General features: G+C 47.0%; 1 protein-coding gene across 2 annotated transcripts in view; it reads left to right on the top strand.

Annotated features, from left to right (window-relative positions):
- The first annotated feature begins 612 nt into the window (after positions 1-612).
- The window catches only part of LOC119953573 (N-acetyllactosaminide beta-1,3-N-acetylglucosaminyltransferase 3-like), a 56368-nt gene continuing 40623 nt past the window's right edge, over positions 613-16357 (top strand). The window contains exon 1 of one of the 2 annotated variants that reach the window (XM_038777968.1): positions 613-740. The gene's annotated coding sequence lies outside the window, so the exon portion shown is untranslated. The remainder of the gene's footprint in view (positions 741-16357) is intronic. The other variant, XM_038777966.1, reaches the window with a different exon arrangement.

The raw sequence follows: 16357 nt of genomic DNA, 5'->3' as shown, positions 1-16357 counted from the left end.
TTCTCACTCTTCTCATCGGCATTTAGACATAAACATAGACATAGAATTTACAGTGCAGAAGGAGGCCATTCGGCCCATCGTGTCTGCACTGGCTCTTGGGAAGAGCACCCTACCCAAGCCCACACCACCCTATCCCCATAACCCAGTAACCCCACTCAACCCACACTAAGGGCAATTTAGCATGGCCAATCCACCTAACCTGCACGTCTTTGGACTGTGGGAGGAATCCGGAGCGCCCGGAGGAAACCCACGCAGACACGGGGAGAACGTGCAGACTCCGCACAGACAGCGACCCAGCCGGGAATGGAACCTGGGACCCTGGAGCTGTGAAGCAACTATGCTAACCATATGTGCATGTTTACTCATTCACGTATCTCCAAGTTTAAACAGCGGTTGGCTTGGCGTTGTTTGGAAAAGCAGGACGAGTTTTAGCTGATAAAACCTGACTCTGTGGATCAGACCCTTAACGATTCAAGCAGCAGAATGGGGACAGAGGGACCTATCGAAGCTCGGTGCACTTACAGTTAAAAGAGAAGGAAGCTGTGTTATTATTTGCACGTTCTGTGGCAACCTAAACTGGTTTCCTGCACCTAGTATGATGTTACACTGCTGAGGACGGCTGGAGTTGCCTGCTGCTGATCAGAGGAACCATTCCTTCCATGTTCCCAGAATGAGCCTGTGAGCATTGGAAGGAGCAGCTGGACAGGATCGGCTGAATGTGCAGCGCCAGTGAGCTAAAGGTAAGAGTTGTGTTATTCACTCCACTGAAGCAGCAAGGACAGCAATCTGCAGGGTAACCGGTACAAACAACGGTCATTCAGCCGAATGGGGGGAGTGCAGGGGGGGAGGGCAGGGGGAGGGGGGGAGTGCAGGGGGAGGGGGGGGAGTGCAGGGGGAGGGGGGTGGGGGGAGTGCAGGGGGAGGGGGGTGGGGGGGAGTGCGGGGGGAGTGCAGGGGGAGGGGGTGGGGAGTGCAGGGGGGGGGGGGGGGGGGAATGCAGGGGGGAGGGGGTGGGGGGAGTGCAGGGGGAGGGGGTGGGGGGAGTGCAGGGAGAGGGGGGTGGGGGGAGTGCAGGGGAGGTGGGGGGAGTGCAGGAGGAGGGGGTGGGGGAGTGCAGGGGGAAGGGGAGGGGGGTGGGTGAGTGCAGGGGGAGGGGTGGGGGAGTGCAGGGGAGGAGGGGTGGGGGAGTGCGGGGGGGAGGGGGGTGGGGGGAGTGCGGGGGGAGTGCAGGGGGAGGGGGGTGGGGGAGTGCAGGGGAGGGGGGTGAGGGGAGTGCGGGGGGAGTGGGCGGGTGTTGGAGTGCGGGTGGGGGTGGGAGTGCAGGGCGGGTTGATGGAACCATCAATTCACTAGACACGTGCTTTAAGATATGAACAGTGGTTTTAATCTACTTACTACAGAGCCAGCCTGTTACCCGTTGAACTCTCGATGAACTGCAGGCTGGCTCTGGACAAGGGTATTCATACAGCGGTCCAGGGGGAGGAGCCGTGGGCGGAGCCATGGGAGGAGCCACGGGTGGAGCCCTGTACAAACTCCTGAGCATTCCCAGAGCTACTCCCCCTAGTGGTCGGATAATGCTACTGTGCTTACAATGGTCTTGGTAAATACAGTGTGAATTACTAAGTTACATTCACCCCCTGCAAATAAATCAAGGTCTACAAAGTAAGTCTGTCCGGTGGTCGAACTGTCCGCTGTGATCTGCGGAGCACCGGTGTTGCAGCCTCTTGCGGTGGCTGGATGGGTGTTGTGTGCTGGGGTACGATGGCGGACTCCAGGGAGGGTTGTGTCCGAGCTTCATACTCTTCTGGTTCGACAGGGGACTGGGGGCGCTGGGGGCTGGCCGGCGCGGGTGCGCGGAACTGGTGGAGCGAGCTCTTGGGCTCGGGAGCGCGAGGGGGTGGCAGCACGGGGTGTAGGGTGAGGGGTCCTTCTGTGGGGGTAGAGGGGGAGCTGGATCCGGCGGGTGCCAGATCCCGGAGGGATACTGTGTCCTGACAGCCATCAGGGAACTCACGAAGGCGTACTGGGGGTTGGAGTGGAGCAGGCGCAGCTTCTCAACAAGGGGGTCGGTTTTGTGCACCCTGACGTGTTTCCTCAGCAGTACGGGGCCCGGTGTCCTCAGCCATGCCGGAAGTGAGACTCCCGTGGTAGTGCCCCTGGAAAAAATGAAGAGCCTCTCGTGAGGGGTCTAATTGGTCGCTGTGCATAAGAGGGACCTAATAGCGTGGAGCGCGTCTGGGAGGATTTCCTGCCACTGGGAAACTTGGAGCTTTCTAGACCGGAGGGTCAGTAGGACGGTCTTCCAGACCGTCGTGTTCTCCCTCTCCACCTGCCCGTTCCCCCTGGGGTTGTAGCTGGTAGTCCTGCTCGGGGCAATGCCCTTGTCGAGCAGGTACTGACGCAGCTCGTCGCTCATGAAGGACGAACCCCGTTCAGTGGCGGACAGGGTCTAAAAATATTGGTTGCCAGGAGGCAAAGGGGGCCCACCCAACTACAATTCTATAATTTAATTTTCATAACGAATAAATAAAATTTTCAAAAAATACATATGGAAAAAAGGGTACAATTAAAATTTTTGTGGAAAAAAATGTGTATTTCTTAGTAATTACAGTGTACATGTACTGTACATATTACTGGCAGTAGATACCAAATGTAAATACAGAATGTTATAATTGAATTTTTTTTTTTAATTTTAAGTAATTGGTTAATATTTTTAAATAGTTTACTGCACAATTTACACATTAACAGATTAACAGTTCAAAAGCACAATAGAGCATTGCATGCAGTCCACTATATTAAGAGCAATCGTTTGTGTTCGCTAGATGATTGTGCGAATCTGCCAATAATTGCTTCTGCATCCAATTCATCTAACAATTCTTTTTCAATGGATAGCAACATGTATGATTCCAAATTCTCCTCAGACAGTGAATTTGTTAAGCTTATCTTTATGATCTTTAGCTTTGAAAATGTCCTCTCACATTGGACTTGAGTAACTGATAGTGTGCAGATGACTTTATAAAGTTCATAAAGGTTATCATATACTTTGTCATGAAGTCTGTTGGATGCCAGAATTTTTAGTACACACGATGGGCAAGTGCTGCAAATTTTACAATTGTTGCAACTGGAATCCATATTCTCACCATCATTAAGCAATAGCTTTAATACATCAAAGTTTGAAGCAAAAGAAAACAATTCCAATATTACTTGATCTTTGCTGATTTGTGGAAACAGCTTAATAATACCTTCCAATGCTTCATCTTCAAGGCCCTTCTCTGCAATAGTTTTAAACTTTGCTGGGTCCAAGCAGGACAAATCTTTATACAACTGTTTGCGTTGTACACAGCGTGATTCTAGTGACTGGACAATGCGATCCATTATCGAAAATCAGCTAGAGAATCTGAGGAATTTCTTTCATCATCAATAAGCTCATCTGCCATTCTTTTCTTCTTCCTCTGCCTCTTAACTGGCAATGCTGTTTCCAATGCATCAATTTCCAATGTTTGATTTTCATCCATATTCATCTGTGAAATCCTGTTATTACATTTATTTACAAATTCCAAAGCCTTGCTGTGAACGTTATCAAATGTTCTTGTTTGTTCCTTCAACTTTGTTGTAGCTGAATCTACCAAGCTCCACGCAGTAAACATATCTAAACCACTTGTCTGTAGATAACTTGATAACGGGGTTGTAGTTTCAAATATATACAAGTAAGTAAATGCTGTCAATATGGTTTCAAACTTTAGAAGACTTTGAAGTAAAACATTTGCTTCATGTTTTGTTTTTGCATCAAACTTTTCTGAATCTTGTATCATTGATAAGCATGTCAATAGATTTACAAAAGTATTGGCAGCGGCATCATCAAAACATCCAAATATAGTTGTTGCTGCATTTTATTTTCCTGACCATCTGGTCTTACCAATTAGCTTTAATCGTTTCATTTTTTCTTGTCCTAGATGTTTTCCAACAACTTCTATCCATACAGCCATTCTCTTGTATGATGCTTTCACAAAAGTTGCTATAGACATAGAACATCGACATAGAATTTACAGTGCAGAAGGAGGCCAATTTTGGACACTAAGGGCAATTTATCATGGCCAATCCACCTAACCTGCACATCTTTGGACTGTGGGAGGAAACCGGAGTACCCGGAGGAAACCCACTTATATTCTGGAGCAAATTGAAAAAAGAAACTGCAGGCACACAACATTTTGTTGTTTCAGTTACCACCAAATTCAAGACATGGGCATAGCACCATATATGAACATGTTGATCAGCCACATCAGCAATTTTACTTTGTAAACCATTATACTGGCCATGGTAGCTTGCAGCGCCATCTGTGCTATCAGATAAACATTTTTGTGGGTCAATTTTAAGATGCTGTAATGTTTCAATTAATAGATCAAAAAGTATCTGTCCTGTACCATCATTACTTGGCACAACTGAAAGTAGTCGCTCACAGATAATACCTTTAAGCACATACCAAATAATAATGCTAAACTGATCGATGGATGAATTATCTTGTGTTGAATCAACCTGAATAGAATAATATTTTGCTTGAGAAACTTCATGACTAATTCTTTCTTGTATCATATTCTTCATGATTTTGATTAACATGTTTATAGTTGTTTTACTCAGGTATGTAACAAGTCCACCACGGCCTTTACTTTGAGCATTTCCTTGTTGCTCTAATCGTTTGATTCTTTGTTTAGACTGGTTTTGCACTGCAGAAACGTGAGCTGCCATAATGGGGTCATATTTTGCCATCAACTGCACTGTAGCTAAAAAATTGCCATGATTCAGAACCTCATTATCTAGAGTGTAGGCTGATTCATTTCTGTGACCTCGAAAAGGAAGTGCTTGCTTGCCTAACATCTTTATGATATCTATAATCCTCATGACAATACTTCTCTCCTTCAATACTTCTTCTTTCCTTTTAATTAGTGATGCTGTAAAAAAATTATCTAAGGTGCCATCATTAACCACACTGATATATTGCTGAGCATTTCTGACATGTGTTGTTGTCGATTCATGTAAAGTCAAGCTCTGGCTAATACGCCTGTAGTCACTAAAGCCACGTACAAAGGGTGATGGATTACAAGTGTTGGGAAACTCAAAGGCTAAGCAGTATGAACAATATAAGCATCTATTTTCTTTGTTATATGTTAGCCATTTTCTTGGGACTGAGTCATTCATAATTTTCCTCTCATACAAACGAGCATCAAATGGCAGATCATCAAGTGGCTGAAGTGGATGTTCAGCAAAAAACTGTTTTAGCTTTGCTCGTGATGGATATTGGAAGATTCCAGTAATTGATCTTTCATTTTCTTGCGTAAGTTCATTTACAGGATGTGCTTCAGAAACCAAGTCATTTATGCTTGAAGGAATATCTGATTCCCTGTCACTAGTTGAAGCTATGTGTTCAGATGTTGCAACTACAGGCAGTACAGATACCGGGACAAGGAAGCCAGAAGAAATATTGGGCCTGGGTTGATTAGTAATGGATGCACTTGTATTTGTCTCTACATTCAAAGTAGCTCTTCTCTGTTCTTGTAACTCGCATGTCATTGCATCATCACCATGAGCATTGTTTCTTGCTTCTTGATTATTTGTTGCAGAACTGGATATTGATGTGGATTGTGCTTGTGGTATTATCAACTCTGTAATAGGCCTGCATCGCTTGGCTGATTCCTTCCTTTCTGCTTCTTTTTGTTCTTTGCGTTTTAGTGACCCAGATTTAGGCTTTTTCTTTTCCATGCTGGTAGGGGTAATATTCCTGAAATAAAAATTTAATTAAAAATAGCCCAAATTGGGAAAAATGAATATTGATGATTGCAAGAATAACTTGAAGGAACGCCAGAAAAACCCCTACTTGATAAAAAAATATAAAATAACTTACTTACACTTCAATAGGCTATGTTCATTAGTCAATAATACTGTGGCCTATGCAGCTTCAGAAGAGGAGACAATCCACTGTCCAGTGTTCACACCAGCAAGCAACTGAGACAACTGTTGAAACTTAGAAGTTTGGTCCGACTATAGTAAGACATTAAGAATGGTCCCACGACCAAAGTTAACATGTCCAGTTTGATACCAGTGTAGTGTTACAAGTCGCAACCCTTTGAGTTTACCGATCATGGCTTATCACTTCAATATCTTTGACCTCATGATTCACAGTCAAAGATACCGCTTCTCCTTTTCGGTGACCTCACGACCCTATGTACTGCTTGATATCCTTTCAAGTTGCCGACCATCTCAAATCACAAACTGTAACTTTATCTTTAAATTCACACACTCTTGCTGAAAACGTGGATTTCCAACTATGTCCGACCCGGGTGAACCAGCCCCCCCCCCCACTCCACACCTTTTCACATCCGTTTAACACTGCTTCGTTCCTTCATACACTGTGTGATTATTTGTTTGCTTCTTTATTGCATTTTTATTTGGTATTGCTCTTTTTAAAAACAATTATATTTTATTAAGTTAGAATACAAATCTCAGGAAAGAAGTTGGAGATTAATTTAGCTAATTAATTGTAATTTTTAAGGGCCCTTCAGAGATTCACGGGCCCCTTCTTGGCTCTCCGGGCCCCGGACCGATGTACCGGCTGAACCAAGACTACTGCTTGATATCCTTTGAAGTTGCCGACCATCTCAAATCACGAATTGTAACTTTATCTTTAAATTCACACACTCTTGCTGAAAACATGGAATTTCCTTAATTATGCCCGACTCGGGCCCCCCTATTCCACATCCTTCCACTACCTCCCCTGCTTTGTTCCTTTTCATGCACTGCTTATTTGTGTCCTGTTCTCTTTTTTTTCTTATTCCTTTTTATTACTAAAACAGATGTCTGTGTTTGTTTCTTTATTGCATTTTTATTTGATATAGGGGGCCCACTTCATCAGGGGCCCACTTGCCATCAGGCAAGCTGACACCCTGGCCAGTCCGCCACTGACCCCGGTCGCTGTGCACGGAGCTGGGGAAACCAAACAGGGTGAAGATGCTATGCAGGGCCCTAATGACTGTGTGGGAGGTCATGTCGGGGCACGGGATAGCAAATGGGAAACGGGAGAACTCATCTACGACGTTTAGAAAGTAAACGCTCCTGTTAGTTGAGGGGAGTGGCCCTTTGAAATCAATCGCGAGGCATTCAAAGGGCCTAGAAGCCTTGACCAGGTGGGCCCTGTCTGGTCTATAGAAGTGCGGTTTGCACTCCGCACAGATCGGGCAGTCCCTGGTGACCGCTTTTACCTCCTCGTTGGAGAAAGGCAGATTTCGGGCCCTGATGTAGTGGGCGAGCTGAGTGACCCCCGGGTGGCAGAGATCGTTGTGGATGACTTTCAGTCGGTCAATCTGCGGGCTGGCGCATGTCCCGCGGGATAGGGCATCCGGAGGCTCATTGAGCTTCCCGGGTCGATACTTAATATCGTAGCTACAGGTGGAGAGTTCGATCCTCCACCAAAGAATTTTTAGCATTTTTTATTTTGCCCCTTTGCGGGTTATCAAACATAAAGGAAACCATTCTTTGGTTGGTGATGAGGGTGAACCTCCTACCAGCGAGGTAGTGCCTCCAGTAACGAATAGCCTCCACAATGGCTTGTGCTTCTTTCTCGACTGAGGAGTGTCGGAGTTCTGAAGCGGAGAGGGTACGGGAGAAAAATGCGACTGGTCTCCCTGCCTGATTTAGTGTGGCTGCTAGAGCTACCTCTGAGGCGTCGCTCTCAACCTGGAATGGAGTGGATTCATCCACCGCCCGCATGACCGCTTTGGCGATGTCCTCCTTGATGCAGTCGAAGGCCTGGCTTGCCTCAGCTGACAGGGGAAATCGTGTGGCCCTAAAGAGTGGGCGGGCTTTGTCCGCATATTGAAGGACCCATTGGGCGTAGTAGGAGAAGAAGCCCAAGCACCGTTTGAGGGCCTTGGGGCAATGGGGGAGGGGGAGTTCTAAGAGGGGGCGCATACGGTCCGGGTCTGGGCCCAGGACTCCGTTTTCCACGACGTAGCTGAGGATGGCCAGTCTGTTTGTGCGGAAAACGCATTTCTCTTTGTTGTAGGTGATGTTTAATTTCTGTGCCGTCTGGAGAAAACGGTGGAGGTTGGCGTCGTGGTCCTGCTGGTCATAGCCGCAGATGGTGACATTGTCCAAGTACAGAAACGTGGCCCGCAGCCTGTACTGGTCCACCATTCGGTCCATTGCTCGTTGGAACACCGAGACCCCATTAGTGACGCCCAAAGGAACCCAGAGGAAATGGAAGAGGCGGCCATCGGCCTCGAATGCCGTGTAGTGGCAGTCCTCCGGGCGGATTGGGAGCTGGTGGTATGCAGACTTCAGATCCACTGTGGAAAAGAGCCGATACTGGGCGATCTGATTTACCATGTCTGCAATCCTGGGGAGGGGATACGCGTCGAAGAGCGTAAATGGTCTGACTGTAGTCGACCACCATACGGAATTTCTCCCCGGTCTTAACGACCACCACCTGAGCTCTCCAGGGACTATTGCTGGCCTCTATGATCCCCTCACTGAGAAGCCTTTGGACCTCTGATCTGATAAATAACAGACATTCCAACGTATGAAAGTGGCTCACATCTGGATTTTCCCAATTGGGTGGTGGGAATCAGAAATTGGGAATGTTTCCAGGGCTTGAATATGGGAATGAATTACTCACTGAGATTTGGATGGACGAGTCCCCTCAATTGGCAGTGAAGCAGCTTCCCTGCCCAGCTCAAGCTCGGGAGCCATTCAGAGACCTCCAGCTTGAAAAGATCAGTGGAGGGTAAGTCAGAAGGAAGGCCAACATTTTAAAGTGTTGACAAATTGTTCCTGCCTGACACTGTGGCGGCAGGATGACCCCTTCTGTAGGGTGGCCAATGGCTGCTCTCAAACCCTGGCTGCAAGCTCTGAAAACCTGACTGTCCTCCCCGTGGCCAATTCCAGCCTCTGGACCCTAACCTGTTGCCGCATGCTTGGGCTTGCCCGCTGTGTGGGGGGCAGGCAGTCCTGGTGGGCCCGAACCCACTATGACAAAAAGTACCTGGCACCATGGTTCAGAAACTGGCACTCTGGCAGGAGCCGGTATTTCCGGCCCTGTCCGTCTCCGCTCCCAACCCACACTTCCACACTCGAGGCAGTCCAGCCAAGGTTCACGACATTGGTCCCTGGCACGGGGCTGGGGAGGGGCTGAGTTAATTGGATCTAAAATTCTCTGGAGTTTAGAAGATGGGAAGGCGATCTCATTGAAACATAGAAGATTCCCGAAGGGGTCTGATAGGGTGGACGCTGGGAGATTGTTTCCATTGGTCGGCAAATCTATTACACGGGGGCAGAATCTCAGGACAAAAGGCTGAACGTTTGTGACTGAGATGAGGAAAAATCTCTTCACTCAAACGGTTGTGAATCTTTGGAATTTCCCATCCCAGAGGCTCGTGGATGCCCCACCTACAATAGAGTCAAGGCTGAGACAGACAGATTCTCGCAGGGAATTATGGGAGATGGGGAGCGGGTAGGAAAATGGAGATGAAGCCCAGGATCATATTGCATGGCGGCAAAGGCTCAATGGGCTGAATGGTTTACTGCTGCTTCTGGTTCTTATCATCTTGTGTCCTTGACCCTGATGGGTGCTGAAAATCTTGCCCACTTTTAGTGAGATTCCACACAGACTGAAGGAAATTTCCACCTTGCCTCAAAGCAGTAGCCAAAGGCTTCATTTCCTCCAGTTTCCCACCACTGAAGAGAGTTTTGTGGACGCAAAATAGAGAGTCAGAAATGGTTTGAGGCTCAGCCTAAGCAGTGGCAGAGTGGAGATTGCAGGATATATCGGATGAATACGTAGCTGAAGAGATGGTGCGAGGGGGAGGGTTTTTAGATTCCTGGGGCATTGGGACCGGTTCTGGGTGAGGTGGGACAAACTGGATGGGTTACACCTGGGCAGGACCGGGACTGATATCCGAGGAGTATTTACAAGTGTGGCTGGGGAAGGTTTAAACTAAAATGGCAGGGGGTTGGGAGCCTATGTAAGGAGTCAGCGGAGGAAGAATCAAGGACAAAAACAAAAGACGGATAGGGGAATAAGGAAAATGTAAACAGAGAAACCCAGGGCCAGATTCATACAGGGCCACTGTGAGAAATATTGGGAACGAGATAAGTAATATTAAAAAGACACGCTGAAAGGCTTTGTGCCTTAACACGTGGAACATTCGCAATAAAGTGGATGAACTAATCACGCAAATAGACGTAAACGGTATGATATAAGAGGGATTACGGAGACATGGCTGCAGGGTGACCAGGGATTGGAACTGAATGTCCTGGGATATTCGGTATTTAGGAAGGACAGACAGGGGAGTGGCAGTTCTGACTAAAGAGGAAATTAACACAATATTAAGGAAGGATATTAGCTCCGACAATGTAGAATCTGTATGGGTAATGCTGGAAAACACAAAGAAAATTAGTAGGGTTTGTATATAGACCCCAAAACTATAATGGTGATGTCGGGAATGACTAGCTGGGTCCTCAATGTATTGGTCCAGAAAACCACCCCGTGCACACTCCAGGAATTCCTCCTCTATTGTATTGTGACTAATTTTGTTTTCCAAATCTATATGCAGATTCAAATCATCCATGATTACAGATGGTCATTTATTGTATGTGTCTCTAATTTCCTGTTTCATTGGTTCGAGGCCATCCGAGACTGGGTATTATGCAATGAGAAAGGATTATTGGCAGTCTAGTTGTGCGAGACCTCTTGGGGATGAGCGATCATAACATGATCGAATTTTGCATCAAGATGGAGAGCGACGTAGTTGATTCTGAAACTAGAGTCCTGAATCTTAATAAAGGAAACTACCATGATATGAGGCACGAGTTGGCTATGAACGATTGGAAAATGTAACTGAAAGGGATGAAGGTGGATAGGCAAACATTCAAGGACATATGGATGAACTGCAGCAACCGTTTATTCCTATCTGGCTCAAAAATATAACAGAAAAGGTGGTCAAATTATGGCTTAAAAAAGAAATTAGAGATAGTATTAAATCAAAGGAAGGAGCATACCAATTGGCCAAGATAAAGAACATCCCTGAGGATTGGGAGCAGTTGAAAATTCAGCAAAGGAGGACCAAGGGATTGATTAAGAAGGGAAAAATTAGTGTACGAGAGCAATCTTGCAGGGAACATTAAAACAGACTATAAAAATTACTGTAGATATGTGAAGAGAAATAGATTTGTGAAGATAAATGTAGGTCCCTTATAGTCAGAAATAGGAGAATTATAATGAGGAACAAAGAAATGGCTGACCAAAGGAGGACACAAAGCAGAAATGTTGGGGAATGCTTTGTTCAGTAAGAAGGAGGACCTGGAGGAGATCAGTATTATTAGAGAAATGGTGTTGGGGAAAATGATGGGTTTGAAGCCTGATGATCTAAATCCCAGAGTACTTAAGGAAGTGGTCCGAGAAATATTGGATGCATTGGTGGTCACCTTTCAAGGTTCTACAGACTCTGGAACAGTTCCTGCAGATTGGAGGGTAGCTAACGTAACCTCCACTATTTAAAAAGGGAGGTAGAGAGAAAGCAGGGAATTATAGACCAGTCAACCTGATGTTGGTAGTGGAGAACATTCTAGAATCCATTATTAAAGATTCTGCAGCAGAGCAGTTTGAAATCAGTGGCAGGATCGGACAGAGTCAGCATCGATTTTATGAAGGGGAAATCTTGCTGTTTAGGGGCTGTTTAGCACAGGGCTAAATTGCTGGTTTTGAAAGCAGACCAAGCAAGCCAGCAGCACGGTTCGATTCCCGTAACAGCCTCCCCGAACAGGTGCTGGAATGTGGCGACTAGGGGCTTTTCACAGTAACTTAATTTGAAGCCTACTCATGACAATAAGCGATTTTCATTTTTCATTTTCATTTCATTTGCTTCAAAATCTAGTGGAATTCTTCAAAGATGTAACCGACAGAGTTGATGAGGGGAAACCAGTGGATGTGGTTTATTTGGACTTTCAGAAAGCTTTCGACAAAGTCCCACAGAAGAGATTAGCGCGTAAAATGAAATGAAATGAAATGAAAATGAATTGAAATGAAAATCCCTTATTGTCACAAGTAGGCTTCAAATGAAGTTACTGTGAAAACCCCCTAGTCACCACATTCCGGCGCCTGTTCGGGGAGGCTGGTATGGGAATTGAACTGTGCTGCTGGCCTGCCTTGGTCTGCTTTCAAAGCCAGTGATTTAAAGTTAATGAAGCAACCAGTCAGGTTAAAGCAGATGGGATTAGAGGTAATGTATTGAGATAGATAGAAAACTAGTTGGTAGACAGGAAATTAAGAGTAGGAATAAATGGGTCTTTTTCCACGTGGCAGGCAGCGACTAGTGGGGTATCTCAGTTCTGGGATCCCATATATTCATTAGATAGATATATATTTATGATTTAGATGAAGGTGTTATATGTAATATTTCCAAATATGCAAGTGAGACAAGTTGGGTGGGAGGGTGAGCTGTGAGGAGGATGCAGAGATCCTTCAGTGTGATTTGGACAAGTTGAGTGAGCGGGAAAATGAATGACAGATACAGTATGATTTGGATAAATGTGAGGTCATCCACTTTGGTAGCAGAAATGGGAAGGCAGATTATTATCTGAATGGCCATAAATTAGGAGGGGAAATATGCATTGAGACCTGGATGTCTTTGTTCACCAGTCACTGTGGATAAGCATGCAGGTGCAGCAGGCGGTAAAGAAGGCAAATGGTATGAACATAGAACATACAGTGTAGAAGGAGGCCATTCGGCCCATTGAGTCTGCACCGACCCACTTAAGCCCACCCTATCCCCGTAACCCAATAACCCCTCCTATCCTTATTTGGTCACTAAGGGCAATTTATCATGGCCAATCCACCTAACCTGCACGCCTTTGGACTGTGTGAGGAAACCGGAGCACCCGGAGGAAACCCACGCAGACACGGGGTGAAAGTGCAGACTCCGCACAGACAGTGACCCAGCAGGGAATCGAACCTGGGACCCTGGCGCTGTGAAGCCACAGTGCTAATCACTTGTGCTACCGTGCTGCCCATGTATGCTGGCCTTCAAAGAGAGAGGATTCGAGTACAGGAGCAGGGACTGTCTTGCTGCAATTGTACAAGGCCTTGGTGAGACAACATGTGGAATATTGTGTGCAGTTTTGGACTCCTTATGTGAGGAAGGATGTTCTTGCTCTAAAGGGAGTTCAGCAAAATTTTACCAGACTGATTCCTGGGATGGCGGGACTGACGTATGAGGAGAGATTGAGTCGGTTATGACTGTATTCGCTGGAGTTCAGAAGAATGAGGAGGGGAATCGCATAAAAACCTAGAACATTCTAACAGGACGAGACAGGAAAGATGCAGAAAGGATGTTCCTGATGATGGGGGTGTCCAGAACCAGGGGTCACAGTCTGAGGAAAAGGGGTAGACCGTTTAGGACAGAAATGAGGAGTAATTTCTTCACCCAGAGAGAGGTGAGCCTCTGGGATTCATTACTGCAGAAAGTAGTTGATGCCAAAATATTGTATGTTTTCAAGTAGCAGTTAGATATAGCACTTGGTGAGAACGGGATCGAAGGATATGGTGGAAGGCGGGATCAAGCTATTGAGCTGGATGATCAGCCACAATCATAATGAATGGCGGAGCGGGCTTGAAGGGCTGAATGGCCTCCTCCTGCTCCTATTTTCTATGTTTCCAACAACACTGTTGGTGTACGTACTTATCATTGGCCATCCCTCACCAGTGAGGGTGATTATCTTCCCTGTGTCCGAAGATAGCTGATGAGCCAACTCAGGTTCTGCGGACTTCATTCAAGCATTTGTTGTCAAGTGGAACGTCTGGCCTTGCATCACCAATTTGTGTCATGACATCTTCGTTTCGCTGCGCTTGTTTTCCCTCTTCATTTTGTCGGCATTGGATCTCATTCCGGTGCCTGCTCGGGTACACGGAGGGAGAATTCAGAATGTCCAATTCACCTAACAAGCACGTCTTTCGGGACTTGTGGGAGGAAACCGGAGCACCCGGAGGAACGGGGACAACGTGCAGACTCCGCACAGAGAGTGACCCAAGCCGGGAATCGAACCTGGGACCCTGGCGCTGTGGAGTAACTGTGCTGACCACTGTGCTGCCATTGCCGCCCATTTCTGTCCTCCCATGGTGTATCCGCCCTGACCGAGCTGGGATAGGAAGACCCGCCTTGGGAAAATGGTGTCTGACATCGGGACTTATCACCAACCCAACAAGGCTACGCCACGTGGGCTGCAAGGGTTCAAGAAGGCAGCTCATCACAACATTATCGAGAGTAATTGGGGATGGGCAATAGATCTGACCTTGCCAGCCATGCCCGTATCACATATTGAAACCAGCTAAAGAAATTCACCTGCTTGGAGATGGGAAATCAGCAGCAGAGACTCACTGGCAACTTGGTCACATGACGATTAATCAATAACGATGGGGTGATATTCTTTCATTCATCCAGCAATCTGTGTTCACTTGGCGGACAGGTTAAACATTTAAAAAATATATAAACGTTAACTGCAGCAGAGTACACAGGACACCAGCGACGTACAGGTCCTGAGCAGGCCACTTGTGTCTCTCCATACTGTTGACTTATGGAGTTTGGTTTTGAAATCATTTGAAACGATTTAAAAGAAATGAATGATTTCACAGAGTTCTGACAAGGTCATCATTTGTTGCCAATCTCTATCCCTATCCTTGAGTTGTGTGTCTTGCTCGGCCATTCCACAGTTAGTTCAACCACATTGTTAACCGTGCTCCTATTGTCTGGGTTTATGGCTGCTTGCCAATAAAGCTCCTGCCTTTCAAAGAGGCATTGTTTCTCTTTTTTCCACCTTGGCACCATGTCAAGAGGCAATAACACTGCTCCCATGCGATAATAATTTTTTTAAATAAATGTATTTTTATTGGGTTTTTGAACAAGGTATAATTACCGTTATGTACACAGAATAAGAAACATATATATACACATATTTAGAAGAGAAGGGCACACCACAACATAAAATACAATAAAATATGAAATAGAATAACTGGTAGGGTATTGTGCACCAGCTCGACAGTGGCAGCTCTGTACATCTGTCAAAATTATTTACACCACGTAAGTAGGCGACAGTTTGTGGGGGGGGGGGGGGGGGGGGGGGGGGGGGGAATTGGGGAGGCAAATATACATTTGGGTGCCGGGGAGATAATTATAGTGTGCGATACTTGGCTGTGTTGTGTGTTCTTGTCGCCTGCTTCTCCCAGACGGGCCTCGCTGACGTCCTGCGCTCGCCTCCGCTTCTGCTGCTCCCATGCGATAATATTTTAATCGTTGTGAAACACCTCAGGCATTTGAGATGAAGGTGAGGTGAGGGGCCCTGGGGGAACAGGGAGGAGCCTGAGCAGATTTTTGGAAGTGGGAGCAATGGGGCAAGGTAAAAGGGGCTCAAGCAGGGCACCATGATGGCGGTATGGTAACCAGGGTGTGATTTTTCCACAGCTGGTGGCGGTCCCATCGGTGGGCTGGTTTACAGGTGGCCAGCTCGTGTGGGAGGGAGGTGAGAAGGTGGCACAGCGATTAACACGGCTGCCTTACAGTGCCAGGGACTCCGGCTTCGATTCCGGTCTCGGGTGTCTGCCTGTGTGGACTTTCTCCCCATTTCCGCGTGGGTTTCCTCCGGTTGCTCCGGTTTCCTCCCACAATCCAAAGGTGTGCAGGTTAGGTGGATTGGCCATGCTAAATTGCCCCTTAGTGTCCAAAGATGTGCAGATTAGGTAGGGTTTCAGGGATAGGGCGGCGGAGGGCAAAGGTGGGGTGCTCTTTTGGAGGGTGGGTGCAGACTCGATGGACTGAATGGCCTCCTTCTGTACTGTAGGGTTTCTATGCACTTTGCCCGCAATATTGGCAGGAGAAGGCAGGCGTGGGTGATGATGGTGACGGTGCCAGTACAATGCCTACTGATGAGTGTGTGGCAGCGCCTCCATGCTGAGGCTCCCTTGAAGGATGGGCATCAAATAAATATTTGTGTGCTGCATCAAGAGATAGGGCCAGGAGAATGGAGGGGAAGCCCCTGCAGTTGGGGCTGCCGGGGTGTCGTCTGGTCCAGTGACTTCCTCCTCGTGCTCTGAAGCCTCGGTCTTCAGGCTTGAAAGACACACAGGAAGACGGAATTCACTGAGATATCTCTGACCAGCTGGCAGCCAGGAGCCAAGGTGATGGTGAGTTGCCTTCTTGAACCGCTGCAGTCCCTGTGGTGTAGATACACCCCCAGTGCTGTTAGGGAGGTAGTTCCAGGATTCTGACCCAGCGACAGTGAAGGAACGGCCAGTATATTTGCAAGTCAGGTTGGTGTCTTT

The sequence above is a fragment of the Scyliorhinus canicula genome, chromosome 18 (genome assembly GCF_902713615.1).
Source record: "Scyliorhinus canicula chromosome 18, sScyCan1.1, whole genome shotgun sequence".
NCBI lineage: Eukaryota > Metazoa > Chordata > Chondrichthyes > Carcharhiniformes > Scyliorhinidae > Scyliorhinus > Scyliorhinus canicula.
The sequence above is the reverse complement of the archived record's forward strand: the minus strand, read 5'-3'. Positions and strand labels throughout refer to the sequence as shown.